The sequence below is a fragment of the Micropterus dolomieu genome, linkage group LG13 (assembly GCF_021292245.1).
Source record: "Micropterus dolomieu isolate WLL.071019.BEF.003 ecotype Adirondacks linkage group LG13, ASM2129224v1, whole genome shotgun sequence".
NCBI lineage: Eukaryota > Metazoa > Chordata > Actinopteri > Centrarchiformes > Centrarchidae > Micropterus > Micropterus dolomieu.
This window is the reverse complement of record NC_060162.1, coordinates 24641313-24657675: the sequence shown is the minus strand read 5'-3', so window position 1 is coordinate 24657675 and position 16363 is coordinate 24641313. Positions and strand designations below refer to the sequence as shown.

General features: G+C 38.6%; 1 long non-coding RNA gene across 1 annotated transcript; it reads right to left on the bottom strand.

Annotated features, from left to right (window-relative positions):
* Positions 1-933: 933 nt before the first annotated feature.
* Positions 934-3193, bottom strand: LOC123982071. The gene is made up of 4 exons (XR_006827893.1): positions 3166-3193; positions 2941-3067; positions 2342-2423; positions 934-1082 (listed from the first exon to the last, which is right to left on the bottom strand). It is a non-coding gene; the product is annotated as an uncharacterized LOC123982071 (long non-coding RNA).
* Positions 3194-16363: the final 13170 nt, after the last annotated feature.

Here is a 16363-nt window from a genome sequence, read left to right as displayed (position 1 = left end):
CCCCACTGTGACCCATCCACCACACTCCTCCACACTTAACCCCTAGTTGCTCCAGAGGCGTGTGACCTCTAACATGTAGCAATTGTAAGTCGCTTTGGATAAAAGCGTCAGCTAAGTGAATTAATGTAAATGTAGATCTTTGCCATACCTTGTCTCTCGTGTTTCCAGTGTTTTGTGGACTACACTTTGTTTTGTGGATGTATTCTTTGGTCTGTGGATGTAAGGATAGGGTGTTTATTTTGTTGACAAGTTGTGAGCGTGTAAAACATGCTCACGAACAAATTATGTTATTCCACACGCACAAAAATTAACTTTAAGCTAATAATGTGTTTTGATTACTATCCTTATACTTACATATGATAGCCTACCATTTCTTCTGGGGAGTCGGGAAAGCATTATTATCCATTTGGGGTTCATTTTGGAGGGAAGAGGTGTGACGTTACAACACTAACAGCAGACTATATTTGCAGCACTTTTTGTATAATGTGCATTGATTACTACGGTAACTGTACTTGCAGTAGTGATTTTTTTCTTCGGAAGGACGGAGAGACAGCATTAACAGTGTTATCTGTTGAAATGCAACTGCAGGGATGGTTAGGCTACTTAGTGAATTACTCTGTTCCTAAATACAATCCATATAATTACTGCTTTGTAATTTATTTTAAAATGGCTATTGTAATGTTATCCCTTTATCCTTCCCGAAACACAGGCTAAACTATACCTCTGAACACACAAATACATGCATAGAATGTACTGCATATGCAGAATATATATAATTAGTCTGCTGTATATCACATGTCCTAATGTACTGTTGTGTTAAGACACATTCACATAAACATCCCCAACAAATGAATATCAACAAATAACTGAAGCTGCTCAGTTTAAGTCAAGAGAGAAGTTTGGTCAATAGTGCAAAATATATAAGGCAACCAATTGCATTCAACAAAACACTTTATTATATATTATCTACAGGGAGAGGGTCAGTGAGGTTGTTTTTGTTGAGGACATTCCACTGTCAGAAGCAGACCCGGTCATAGGCCCCAAATGAGACCAGCTCTTGAGGAGACACGAGCCTGGTGCTGCTGGAAAGAACAGGGAGAAGAAAGATGAAACAGTGTTAATACAAGGTTAATACATTTAAGATTGATTTTAATATTATAATATAAATTATAATTATAATATACATGGAAAGCCAATGTTTCCCAAATAATTTCATGAGGTTGAGATTACAGGAGTGAGAGTACACAGTTAGGTCCAGTTGTATCTGGACATTGGCATGATTTCGGTTATTTGGTTTGATATTACGTAACTATAACCTTTTTTTCATGGTATTTCAGTGGACTAAAAGTTGTAAGACAAGTTCCTTTACACCTTAATAAAATGGTCATATTTAGTACTACTATTTTGTTGCAAATTCTTTGAATTTAATGACCAAATATTAAATACCAGAAGAGGGTTGGTTGTTGGTCATCACTGTTGAGATTTGTTGTAGTTTAGGTGGCAGGCTAGCCCAGTGGTTACGGTGAACCATACAGTCTATGGGGTGACCACACATCCCGGAGGAGCAACAGGGAAAACCTTGACTTGTGTCTGCAGTGGTCACTTTATTAGGTACACCTATACAATCTAATGTAATAAATACACCAGCTCAGCCATGAATTCTGCTTTTATGATGCCTGTACTGTTCAGAATTTATTTACACAGACATACATAGAAGAGTTAATTCGCTTACATGTTTTATCATACTTGATGATGTTGGTGTTGTACTGAGCTGCATTATATTTAGAGGAGTTTCTGATATTCTGGCCCTGTAATGTACATTATGTAAATAGGGAGAACAAAAAAAATCCTCATATCCAACACAATGTAGTTCAGTAAAACACCCTTTAATTTTAACCTCAGTATTAAACATTTAATTAAATTTACACATTTACGCTCATATGTGTAAATTTATTTAAATAATGGCACAGCTGTTGTATTGAACTGCATTACGTTGTAAAGGTGCACCTATTAAGGCCACTAAGAGCATTCAACACAGTAAGACCAGCAGCTGAAAGGATGTGTAAATGCCTCCGTAGCTCAAATTATTTCATTGTTTCATGTCACTATATTCATATTTGCATCAATGTGGAAGAAAGTTTGTCCTGGTTATTGTTAGCTGAACATGGTGTTTGGCACGTTTCTATGAGGCATATAAGCAGATCCAGCTGCCAGTTTATTAGGTACAATGCATATAATGCAGTCCTGCAATAATCCTACCTTCATGAAGGTTAAAATATTCAGTTTTAGCTGTTCAGAGGCACTGATTCAACACAGAGAGCTGTTTCTGACAGGGACGTACCTCGTTGATATTTGGATCCTTTGTGGATAACTGGCTTGCTCGCTCATTAAAGTCAGTCTCCGATGGTTTCATATGTCAGCCTCTTCAACAGAAAAACATATGAAGTCGTTATCTGCTGCAGTTATAACGTTCTTATCAGAATCTTATCAGCCGATGCACTGTCCAACAAACAATGTGTGTAACGTTATTGACTGAATTAACGTTAACCAAGGAACAACTTTGCTAGATACAAGCTTGCCATGTTATCTTTTCACATAGCTAACGTTACCGTTCATAGTAACGTTACGTTACTACTACGGCAGCCACTAAGTGCTGTTAACTTACTACTATAATTCTAATAACCGAAGAAAACTTTGAATGCCAACGAATCAACGTACACTTATAACTTGACATTTAAAGTAAATGTCGGCAAACTGACAGGGAGTAACGTTAACTTTATGGTAACTTAGCCAGTGAAGTGTTGCTCAGGTTAGCTAGCTGCACTTAGAATCTGATGAAATTAGTTAATATCTTCCGAACTAAACTAAAGTTGAACTAAAGCTGGCTACATAAAATACCACTATTGACTAAATTCACAAGAGGTCATTTCATCAACTTACCAGCGAGCGTAGGTTCATCGGACACAACAAAAATGAATGGGATACAGCGCTGAAACTTCTTTTTTTGTGTTTATTGGCACTGGGCAAACCAGTTTAATGGTGCATTACCGCCACCAACTGGACTGGACTGTGGAATGAGAGATTAAGGAGAAAAATAAACAAACAAAACAGAAAAATATTTGATCTAAATCAGTTTCTTTAAGAAACTTAATTATATAACAATACCTATATCTTGCTTGTGGTTTTCTCCAAGAGACCTGACAATGATAAATCATGATGTTTTCAGAACTATTCAGTGTTTGGAACTATCGGCTGCCCCGTGACACGCGTCACATTCCACAGTTCCAAGCAGAGTTATCCTTTGAGAGTCGTTGAATTTGTGCGAGCGTACTGTATCGTGCGCGCGGGAAGGTTAATCTTTGTGCGTGTGGAATAACATAATTTGCTCGTGAGCATGTTTTACACGTTCGCAACTTATGACTAAAAATAAACACCATATTAAGGATATCCACCTGTCCGATGAACACTACTCACCAGTAAGTTTTCCCCTTGCACTTGAATAAACACCATTAACTTACCCAGGGGCGTTTCCAGGCTCTTGACACATTGGGGGCTTAGCCCAGACCAAAAATCTTGAATGTTTTCACCGTTGCCGCCTACCCAAAGTCTGTAAAGCAACAGTAAATGACCACTACACAGTAACTATCATCATTATCATTTTCTGATAATAATTAACACTGATAATATTAACTAGGGGGGTTCTGGGGTGTCCTCCCCCTTAATTTTTTACACCAATTTATTAAGGAAATGTCTGAGGTGACAATTAAAAATAAAATAATTTAGTTTAATATAATGCAGTAAGGCTGTCAGGCATCCTGTATTGATGTCAGATATGTTTCTCCTGTAGATCAACTTTTCTCATTTAGCTTAATCCCAGCTGAGTCTACATACATGCAGGCATGCCTGAAGTAGCCTAAACTCTTTTCAAATGTGCATATGGCCCCTTTTCACCTCAATGATAAATCTGAATTCAGTTAAGAATTATTCATTGACGAAACATTAGATAGGAGGATCTGGGGGTCCTCCCCCAGAAGATTTTGAGCATTAAACACTTCATTTCCTCAATTCTGGAGACCCGGAAAAATGACCTGGCAACGCTGTTGAACTTACCCTCCTTGTATTTGAGTCTGCGTTTGGGCCCAAAACCCCTGTTACCTGCGTTAAGGTCCCCAGCTGAACATAACATTCTGACGCTTCGCAAGAAAGCCAGTAAGTGTTTTTCACAATATGTCAAACTATTCCTTTAACAAAGTCAACTACAGTCTGAAACACAACATTACACAATGCTGGAGACTTTCTGGCTGTTTGCATATTACACCCCCTGATTTTAGTAACAGTTAAACACTGGACAACACATCTTACTTCATGATGAACAATACAATTTACAAACAATGACTCATGAAATATCAAAGGTTGAGAATTTACACATTCAAAGTTAGTCAAGGCTGTACGTTACAGTACCTTCTCATTTACTGTTCATCTTACAGTGCTCAATTGAGTACAAACATAACTGATGTGTGGCAATGCTATAAAGTAATTTAACCGCTAATTAGTTGATACGGCTACATGCTGCCATCAACTGAATGAGTTGTTGTGAATTAATTCACACAATAAAATCACAGTAAGACAGTATTTGCATTTATTAACCACAAACTCATCTATCATTACTTTATCACGTAATTACAGTGACAGTCACCAATCATTCTGATCACTGGTGATAATTATTATGTATTAAAGTTATTTATAAACTACATCACTAACAGGGTAACAGAGTGTTTTACATTAAAGAAAATTAAAGTAGAGGGAAATATATATATAAGATAGTTTAAGTATTTCGGGGACAAAGTCTGTGGTGAAGGATGAATTTATGAAGGTTAAGATATATGGCTAAGCCATTTTCCAGACTTCTCTAAGAAATTTATTAGGGGAAATTTGAAAAGCTGTGGTCCAGTACTTCATCTTGGCAAAAGCTTCTTCCCATGAATCAGCAGAGATTACATCAAATAAATCCACTTAGACAGCAATCTGTGTGGTGGCTGCTGTGTCTTGTGCTGCTGCGGTGATTCAGATGTTGGCAGATTAGTTTTTTTTTTTAAAAGGTGAAACATTCATCGCATTATTAAGAAGAGGGCTGACAGTAGGTGCTAGGCAGAGCATCTGTTGTCTTATCAATTAAAGTCTATGTATGAAAACATGTGGGTGGACAACAGGGCCAAGGGGGTAATACAGAACATTGAGGCATTTGTATGAAGAACAGTTCACTTTACAGTTATATGTACTGTACTAATATTGTTTGTTTCACTATGTTTTTTTTATTTGTCATTGTTACTGAGGTCTAGAACAGGTACTTTACAGGCAGCAATTATAAAAATCAACTGTCCTCAGTTTACATCACAAAACAAAGCCACACAAATTAGCACCAATATAGCAAATTTAAATAACAGACACCATCATGCCCCATGGTGACAGGACATTTTATACTAAATTCAGTACATAAGGGGTTAATTTTAACAATGCACCAATGACCAACACTGAGCAAACGCTCAAAGTAATAATCCTTCGGATCTTCATGATTTATGGTCAGCAACATTGAACCTAATAATACGTTAGCCAGCAAGACTGTGCAGTGAGTAAATCTCAGTCCCGACACTTTAAGAGACGTACTGGCAACCAATGTCAGTGGCCACAGGGTTTATCCTCCTTGTTGGTATGTCCGCCTCCAGTACCTGCAGTCACTGGTTCGAGTCAGGCTCGTGACTCCATCTTGTCAGCACTACTGCGGGACCTGCAGTATATTTCCCACGGGATCCCAATCCCGATGCAGCTCTCGACTGGGAGACTGTCACGGTGGGTGCAGGACACAGAGCTGAACAGGTACAGTTCAAAAGGTTTATTTTGGCAAACAGAAGGCGAGCACAATTACTGGCAGAGTGGCTGAGTTCAATAAATCCAAAGAATAAACAATCCAAACTAAACAGGTAATCTAACAGGTACAGAGCCAGTAACAGGCAGGGCAATGACCGGACAAAGACTGAGGGAAACAAGTAAGCATATATACACAGGGTTAATGAGTTAGGAGGGAATACACAGGTGAAAGACATGAGACTAACGAGCTGCAGGCAGAGAGACAGCAGAAGAAAACAGAGTGACACTAACAGGTTGCAAAACACAAGGCAAGAATCTAACAAGACAGACCAAGTAACTGAGAAACACAAGCAACTCCACAAGACAGAACAGACTAAGATAACTGAACAGAACAGAACAAGATAACAGAGAATGATCATAAACAAATGAACGACTAATCAGACAGAGATCACAATTAACACTTAGCAGACAGACAGAAACCAGGCATGAAACAAACACCAGATAATAACTAAAAGAGACAGGAACTAAGGCAGGCACGGATAAAAACTAAACTAAACACGAAACAGACTGAACAGCATTGAAGGCACAGCATAGACTACAAACTAATATAGATAGACTACAACATGACAGGGAAAACAGACTGAAACAAGAAACACAGAACAGACTAACATCAAACAGGCAGTGAAAAACAACTAACTAACTAATTAACTAACACCAGGCATGCAGAACCCAAGACGACAGCTGAAACCCAAAACACAGACTAAATAACAGACACAGAACAGACTAAAATAACAAAATTGAGAATTAACTAAACAGAGCAGACAGGCACACAGTGTGACAGATAGATGTAGTGTGTACAGGATAGTCCAACATAGTAAAATTACAATATAGACAATCAGGATGACAAAATTACAGACAGATTGTAACATTATGAGGAGTGGATCTGTGAGGACATTTTGCAACTTCAGGTGTCATCAAACAGGACCTGAGCCACATGACCTCCTCTCCAACCATGACGCCCTGAAAGAGGACACACTATACAAACTCACAAGAGGTAAAACTCAAACACACTATCCACACAGGTAGGAAAAAAGAACAGACACACACAGAGGGAGAGAATAAGAGGCCAGAGAGAAACAAGAAGAAAGGCTTAATCTCCTGGAGGACAAACATACAGCTTAAAATATCTGGGGCCTGTACCACGAAGCTGGATTTGAGCTTTGAGCAAGGTAACTTCAGGGTTAACCCTGGGTTTTCAGTACCACAACGGTGGTTCACTTCTTACCGGGGTAGATCGCCATGGTAACTATTGCTGAATGGCTAACCTCAGCCTGTCGCAGCTGTTAAAATAAATGGGTTTCATTTTTCTTATGTGAGGCTGAATATTATGAGCAGTTTGGTAGGGATATTGAAACAGCCTACTAAATTTTAATTTGAACGTAGGCTATTTATTTTAGGTTAGTAGGTAGCTTTCTTATAGGCCTACTACAGAGACTGTAGTCATATTCCGCCCCATCTCAATAGCCTAAATGTTGAGATTCAGTCTACTATTTGAGCACATTTTATGGCATGAATGGATTTTTCATTTCATTGCTTTATGAAGTTAATTTAGAACAATGTTTGGAACACTTTTGAGTGTGTTAAATAAATTTATCTTATTTTTGAAGTGACGAGAAGTGAGGTGGAACAACCACTTATTCAGTGGCCGAGTCTTTTAATGTGGAAACGCCGACACATAGCCGAGCTGAAAGAATAAGGCTGATATTTTCATACAGCTCATAAGAAAACAAAGCAGCACATTATTATAGACTACACCTGTTTATTTAAGCATTCACACAGTCTGTGATTTCTCCCTGCATGTGTCAGCTGCAGCTGTATTACTTAGACTAGGCCTATGTCGTAATTCTGTAGTGTTACTGTTTGCTCTTCGTTTGTAAAATATGACACTCTGCTGCCAGAGGACTTGTTCATGTCTGTGATCCGCTGCTAACACCCCCTCTTTTATATCTTTCACGGCTGGATGGGAAACCCTGGGTTGAGTTACCGAGTTGACAACCAGCTTTGCGCTACCACTGTATTGTTAGGGTTAGTTAAGTCAGATAACTAAAAGATATCCTGGGTATGTTGAACTCGCTTCGTGGTACAGGCCCCTGGAATGAGGACGTACTGTTGGTGATCATGAATAAAACCCTCAAAGTAGAAATAAAGCAATGTAACCAGTATTAAGCTGGGTGACTAACCCGACCTTTCAATCAGAAGTTTGTTAAATGTTTGGGAAAAGGTCAAATAAGTTTGACCTTCCTCAATTATGATTGTGCATTTAAATTTTGTCAGTAGTTGTATTTACAGGCTCACTTAATTTATGTGGCAGTGTTCGAGTAGTTAGGATACAATAAGATGAGAAGTAGCACTAAGTATCCACAAATTAATATGGCTACTTAGTAGTTAATTTGTACAAATGATGAATTCAAAAATTGAATTAATAATTTGATTCAATGAACAGAATGTACGTTAAATAAGCTGACATTTCAACGTATTTTTAGGGAAGGTAAGAGATAATTAAAGCATTTAAGGGTTGTATTCTTGTGGCCGAAGAGTGTAAGCCCACAAACAAAACTTCGATAAATACAGTGCATACTCAGAAATCTATCTCCTTTTAGCTGCACGTCCCTGTGCTGTTCACCTGGACTGACAGCTTCGCCCAACAGTCAAAATCAATATAACAGGTTCTTTCAGCATCGCTCACACACACAAACACACACACACACACACACACACACCTGTAGTTAAAGGATAACCTTGAGACAGATCCCACAATGGTGTAGAATGAATGGAAAGTGTTAGGAAAAGAAGGTGTGTGTGAGAGAGAGAGAGAGAGAGTTTAGGAAGAGAGACTGTCCAACTGCTCTCCCGGCTACAGAGTTCTTTATAGAACAACTGGTCGATTTTGACTGTATGGAGAATACTGTAGATACTAATGAAGCTGAGGAGGATCTGACTCTACAGTGGAGTGCAGAAAACAAGAAGAAGAGTCTACAGCCATGCAAGTGGCTCTCGGAAGCTTTACTTAGACTCAGTGATACTATAAGCAACATGCTAACAGTGTACTCACATGCTCACAATGACATTGCTACCATGCTGGTATTGGTAGGTAAAATGTTTGCCATGTTCACAAAGTACAGCTGATGCTAATGGGAGTGTTTGCAGGTGTTTGGTCATAAACCAAATTACTGGACAATGGCAGGGGCCAACCAAACTCATTAGGGTAAATCCTCTGGAGGGCATTCATTTTAGTACCAAATTTCATGGCAATCCATCTGATAGTTGTTGAGCTATTTCTGTCCACTACATCCTGTTGCTTGCTGTCAGTGTTTAGGTGTTTTCTGTGTTTTTGTATGTTGTTGTTATATGTTGTGTTATTGTTTTTATCCTGGGTGCAAACCAATGTCGCAATATCGTGGGGACAAGAAAGGTACTTTGAACTTTGGACTCATACAAGTACTAATTTCACATGAAACACATCCATGTTGCAATTAACACAGTGTCGTCACTGAATTCATCTACCACTGACACAGAATCTGAAAGTAAACTGACAAACTGCAGAATGTTTAATTAGGTTCTACAAAGTGTAATTGTTAGCTTCAGGTCATTTGCGGCACACACAACAGAATTATAAGCTCTGTGATTAGATGTGTTTTGCTGACATGCCCCTGGGAGTCGTAGTTAAATGTCACATATTGTAGAAAGTGAGAGTTCCATATAATTTTTACAGGTCTACATGCTGTGTAAATACAGTGGTATGTATTAAAACACTTAATCCACAATGAATGCACATATCCTGTATTTGGAAACTGGGCATTTAAACATTCTGTTAGGACTTCTGTAAAGTCGTGATATCACAACTATACTGTCCCTGCCCTCAGCCACGCCCCCAGCATGGCCCATACCCACCATCCAACTGGATTTTCTTAACTTTATTAACACCAAGTGGCCATAGTTGCTGCCCCTCAGCAGGCTTCCGGAGGTTGGTCAATCAGAAGATAGAGTGCTTTTAGGGAAGGGGGCCTTAAAGAGAGAGACACAAAAATAGAGTGTACAATACAGAGGGTGAACAGAAGTGCTGCAGAAATGGGAAGTATGAACATTAAAGCATGTAAACATTTTCTTGTAGACACCCAAAATAAAACTATTAAACTAAAAATGAGCATAATATGGGACATTTAACTTCTCTCTTGAAGTTCTTATTTATACAGATTTGTGTCTTTGACTGAAAGCACCAGATATAACACAGCAGTTAACCTTCTATACTGACAGTTCAACAAGGAGAGTTTTGTGTCGATTCAAGCCTTGAAGTGCTTCAACTGTCAGTCACCTGACATTGTCTATGAGAAAATGAACAGGACTATTAGTTCCAGAACACTGTTGCCAGAAATAACCCCTGCTTTTGGGGAGTTTTTTCTTATCTGAATCGAGGGTCTAAGGATAGATTGTTTCATATGCTGTACAGATTGTAAAGCCACATGAGGCAAATTTTTGATTCGTGATGTTGAGCTGGATAAATATGACTGACTTGACTCCCATTTCAACACACGCTGCTTCAGCTCATGAATACTGTCCATGTCCATATTTGAGAGCTTCTTGCCCACATACAAACACAGTATTATTTACATTTCTCAAATGCAATATCAACAAGAATTGATAACAAAACATTATACGTAGCTGGTAACTGGTTCATGGTAACAGATCACACTGGTAATGTAAAGAATATATGGAAAACATGCAAATGACAATGACTTTCAGTGTTCCTCGAGTGATTCAAAATCAGAACAATACTGAAGTATTTTTGAAAGGACAAAAAGACAGACAACAACAAATTGTATTGAACAGCCCTAACAGATGATATTGGAGAGAGGAGAAATAGAGAGGTATCCTGCATGCTCAGAGTGAGGGTTATGGTTGTCCATGAAGAGAGAGTCTTAATTGTTTCCTTGGAGACGGGCAGAAACTGCCAAAGAGTTCAGGCTCTGACATCCACGCTTTTCTCATTATCGGAGTACCTGACATTCTAAGCATGGAAAAAAGATAAAACAAGACTCTCCAGTGATTCTGTTTCACCTCTAAAACTGGTCGACAGTCAGACTGACATACAGAAACAGCTTCTTCATTATCCTTCCGTATCATTAATTCTTTATTCGTTGACTGAGCATTATTCACTCCACACAAATATGAGTCTTGTTTATGTCTGAGTTCTTTGGATGCAGACTTCTTGAGCCAGCCCCTGTGCATCTGTTGATTCTGTATGTAACACCTTTGACAAAAGAATACTGATGCATGCGTACGTGTTTCAGAAGAAATCAAAATCGAGCAAAAACTGAGCTGTGTTCCGACACCCGGAGCTCTACCACAGGTCATACATTTACAGATACAGCAAAAAAGAGATCACTTGGCGGAAGCTGGGCTATCTGGTAAGTTCTGGACCAAGATAGCAATAGCATTAGCCCATTAGTAAAACCGCGGGCTTCACCGCTGTCCAAAAAAGTGAATAGCATTCATCTATTCATGTTTAAGTGTGTTTCTTTTCAGAGGTGATATGCATGAGGAAGTGCAGGGATCTCAGGGACACTTATTTGAAGGAGAAGAGGAAGGAGACAGAGAAGAGAAGTTAGCCCGCAGCAACGTCCAGTGCAAAGGTGGAAGTACTCTGCGGTCCTGTCTTTCCTAGACCCATTTGTTACCCCGAGAGAGACGACCAGTAACATGGTGTGGAGGTCGAGGAAGAAAGGGCCGCAGAGTTCAGCGAGAATGTGACTATGATTAGCTTTAGACTTGACTGATGGGGTGTCATGGGTTCGGTGTTTGTTTCAAAAGGTAGCTACCAGGAAGGCTTACCTGTTTTGGGTGACTCTTGAAATGCCCTTCCAATTTACTCAGAAATTGTCAAATTTAGCATTTAAATCTCCCTACATAGTTTATACATTTGAAATAACTGACCCGACAACTCTCTTATTACACAAACAATACCATAACACAAAATATACCTCTTTAAAATAAAATTAGTTATAGAAAGAATATTAAACTCACATGCCTTTGCCAAAAGTTAGCAGATAATTACCTTAAAATTATGAAAACCTTGTCTGCAATACCAAAATATTATACCAATATTATAACTTTAATTTTGCCCATATTATACCACTAAATATTATACCACACAAACTCCTCTTCTCTTATTTCTTCAACAAACTCCTTATTTTTACCAGGGACGTTTTAGAGACACGCCACTCAATCACATCCTCAATATAACACTATGGGGAAAGCCTGTAACAGCAAAGATGGTGGTTGTCCCGCCCCTCCCACTAGAAAGCCAATCGTCTGCTTTTAACAGCCAAAGCGGGAAACATATTTCAGCCAATCGTGTGGTTCGTAGTAGAATTATAACTGGTCGGGAAAAACTTTTAAAACTTTATTTGGGGGCAAAGTCATCAAAAGTTTTCAGCGATTTTGATTAGATTTTACTGCTGATTCTATTCATGTAGTTTTTATGTCCTGTTTGACCAGTGAAAGTGCAGTTCTGGCTCTCTCCGCATTCTTTCAGATAGGAGCCTAGTCTTGTTAGTCCGAAATAGATGCCCGGAGGCGTTGCCAAGATGGCGGCCGAGTGGCATGACCTGCCTATAAGGACTTTGTTTTTACCTTGGTTTTCACCCCTCAAAACATTAATAGGCTACTAATAAATTTCAAGCTCCAAACACTTTTAGTCCATGTTAGGTCCTCGTGCGGAAACTCCAAACAGTCTAAGATCAGCAACGGCGTCCTCTGCTCCAGTGGCTCACCGACATTAGCTCAGTTAGCCCAGTTAGCCCAGTCCCACTCGCACTAAACAGTCTATGTTCAAAACAGATGGATAAAACATCATTTGTTTGTTGGTGATAAAACCCTTTTACCACAGGGTGTCACCGACAGGTTTCATTATTGCAGTAATACAGAAAAACTAGAAGAACATATGAGGACACACGCATTTAGCTGCATTAAAGGCTGAGGGAAAATCAAATGCTAGATATTATCATGGCTGAAAATGTATGATGTATTAATATGGGTGCATTTGTAAAATGCTTGATCTGCTGTACTTGACATTGAAAGCTAGAACGACTATTCTATTAGACAATTCATACATCCACCAAACAACCAACCAAGGCATATTTTGTTATACTGTCACTGCAGACCAGCCGGATGAGTCATGAAGGCAGTGAGGATGAGTCTCAAAGTGATGCTGCTGCCTCTGCAACACCTGGGAACCCACAAACAGGCACGTACACAACATCACTTATTTTTATGGTATCATTTTTGCATGAATTATGTTTTTTACTATGACTAGTAGGCTACTGTGTTCATTCCCTTTTCATGTTTGATTCATCGTTTTTTTTTTTGTTCTGTTGTCTGATTTCAATTGATACCTTGAGGGAATTCTGTACTTTCACAAAATATGATGTTCTCTTTTCATACAGGGAGAAGGAGGACCCCAAAAGAGGACCAGGGGGAATGAGAGGGAGATGGAGATACAGAGGCTGCTTCTCGAAGCCCTGAAGAGGCCTGCTGCACCTGCTGCACCTGTCCCACCCCCTCTAACAAAGGATGAGCACTTCCACCAAAAGCCTGCTTCCTTCCCTGCAGAGATTGCCGCCCCAGCAGAAGGAGTTGGTGAAATTTCAAATTCACAAGCTCATTTATGAAACCAGCACTGTGCTCAATTTGAAACCTGTAGAAAAGGTTGTCAGGGTGATTAGCTCTGTTGGGAACAAACCAGGCTTTGTTTGTTAAATTCTTTCTTTCTTTCTTTTTCTTTCTTTCTTTCTTTCTTTGTTCTTTTTTAATTCATTGTAAATAGTTTAGTTTTTAAAAAGTTATGTTTTAAAAGTATGTTGTTTAATGTCAAAATTGTTCCAAATGTTTGTACATATTTCTTATTTACAAAAATACAGTTTACAACTATGTCATGTTGCATTTATGTCATGATCTAATGTTCATATAATAAATTTCAGGCCATGTTTTTATGATTATTTATCTGCAGCAAACACATGGTTTTATGTTTGGTTAGCTGCTAAATGTGGTCATACTTCCAGTCTCATCTAACATCTGAACTAAATATTGTACAAAAACTGTACTGTAGGATTATTGTGCAGGATACACTGTTGCTACAAAATCAGTTCTCAAAATAAAATAGACAATGCATTATCCTTATCTAAACTAACATTTAAAAAGCTATGTCCTTAATAATCATTAGACTAATCTTTTACAGAACATGATAGCTGATGGCAGCATTTTCCATTTATTTTGCTGCCAGTTTAAAGCTACAGTAGTTTTAAATATTTATCTTAAAGGTCTTCTTTAACTGATATTGTGTTGTATTGCAGTGTAGACATCCCACATTAAAGCTGTATAACCTCACAATATCAATATATCACAGATAATGACCTACAGTATAGTAATATTGAAGTTTGCTCATTAGTAATGTAGGGGTAACTCTTAAAATAGCCGTTTTGGGTGTGCTTGTGCTCTACTTTGTGTATTGCCATGGGACAGCTCCCTCTGCAGAGAATTAGGATGTGAAGGTCTCCCTAATCCTGATGGCCTCTCTCATGCAGCACAATAACTGTTTTATTTCAAAATCGAAATTGTGATTAAAATTTGACTAATTGCACAGCCCTAATTATATCCAGACCAAAATTTTCTTTTTTCCAAATTTCATTATATTCTTTTTTGTGATAGACAGACAAACAAATAAATGAACCAAAAAAATTAACTTCCAGGTGGAGGTAACTGAAGCCCAGGAAGTCAAGTCTTTAAGAAATTGTTTGAAATTACGTTTTAACTTCTTTGTCCTTTTCTTCTGACGAGGCCACATATTTATTAATTCTCTTTGCACTTTGAGATCAGCCATTTTTTTTAACTCTGTCAAATAAAACCATGAAACACTAAACCTCAATGTTCCCCAATAATCCAGATCACCGGCGCCTCTCCACTCTCCTCTGCGATCCTCCATGTGTCCATGGCAACATTTCAGTTTAGTATTGATTTTACCATTTGAACACTTTGCAGATCTTGTTATGGCTTATTATAGTTGGAGCAAAATGTCCTTCTCCAGCCACCGGACTGTGCTTTCAGTTCAGAGCCGCGCAGGCACCATTAAGAGCAGGCCTCAGCCTATTTGGGCCCGAATGAAACACTCTAATGGTGCCATTAGAGCAGGTAGATTAGTCACACATGCAGGCACGCTCACATGGCCTCGCACAAAGTTACACGTTCATGCTGTGAATGCAGTCAGAAAGAGAAAGAACATAAGAAAACATGAACTTACAGGAATTCCAAAGAAAGTCCTGACTGAGGTTTAGAGAACATTATCTTTGTATGGCATGCCCTGGTATGGCTTATATTTCATTAAAGAAGTGAACCTGAAATACTACATGATTAAGAAAAGGCATTTCTATTTACTTAGTCTGAGGTAATCGAACAGTAAAGGCAGAAGAAATAAATAACGACAAGAAGAATCAAGAAGAAGAGGAACATTCTTAACAGTGAAGATGGAAAAATCAGACAAGTCTTAGGAAGTCATTTAGATGATACTGATCCTGCAAGTATCTGTTCTTCAGGGAGTGCTTTCCAAGAACAGGCTCACTGAGGGCAAACCTGCTTTCATTTTCTGTCTATTTTTAGAAATGACTTGTAATTTATGCAGGTGTACAGACCGCTGTACTATGTATGAATGAAACATACTAGAACATCATTACAGTACAGAGGGGTCTTGACAGTTAGCTTTATAAAGGATCCTTTGAAATAATGTCACATTAGTATGATTATCATGCTTTTACTGAAATACTTTCATGGGTCAAAGAATGGATTGTCCTTGGCCCCTGAAAACCAATTCAGTATATGGACATCATTAAGCCGTCCTTTAAAAAAAAGGGTGACTGATAATATAACAAATTATGGCAGGAGCATTTCGGCGGTTCCCTGAACCTACCGCTGCTTTTAAAAAATGGCTAAACTAATGTCACAGGAGAAATAATATGTCTATTGGGAGCATGAGAAATACAGAAGACGTAAATGAAGAACCTGCTGCTACTGTAACATCAGCCTTCTGTTGACCGACTGTTAAATTTGACATACTTTATACAATGTTCACTGAGAATATATTTGATTAGATTAATTGTTTTCTCAACTTACTATTTTTTTCCCTACAATTACAGATCTTTCCACACTCTAGTGTGTGCTCAATATTCTACTCGTGTTCGCAAGTTATTCTGGTGCATAAATCACTATTTCACTCTCTTGAATTAATCGAGTCCTTGAATTACAAAATCACGCTCTCTGCCAAGATGGCGATGGCATGACTTGCCTATAAGAACTGTGGTGCTACTCATGTGTAATACATCTGTGGTTGTACTGTCTGTCTGGAGCCAGAGAGGTTGTTGACTTTAAGTTTTCTCCGTGGAAATCCGTGGAA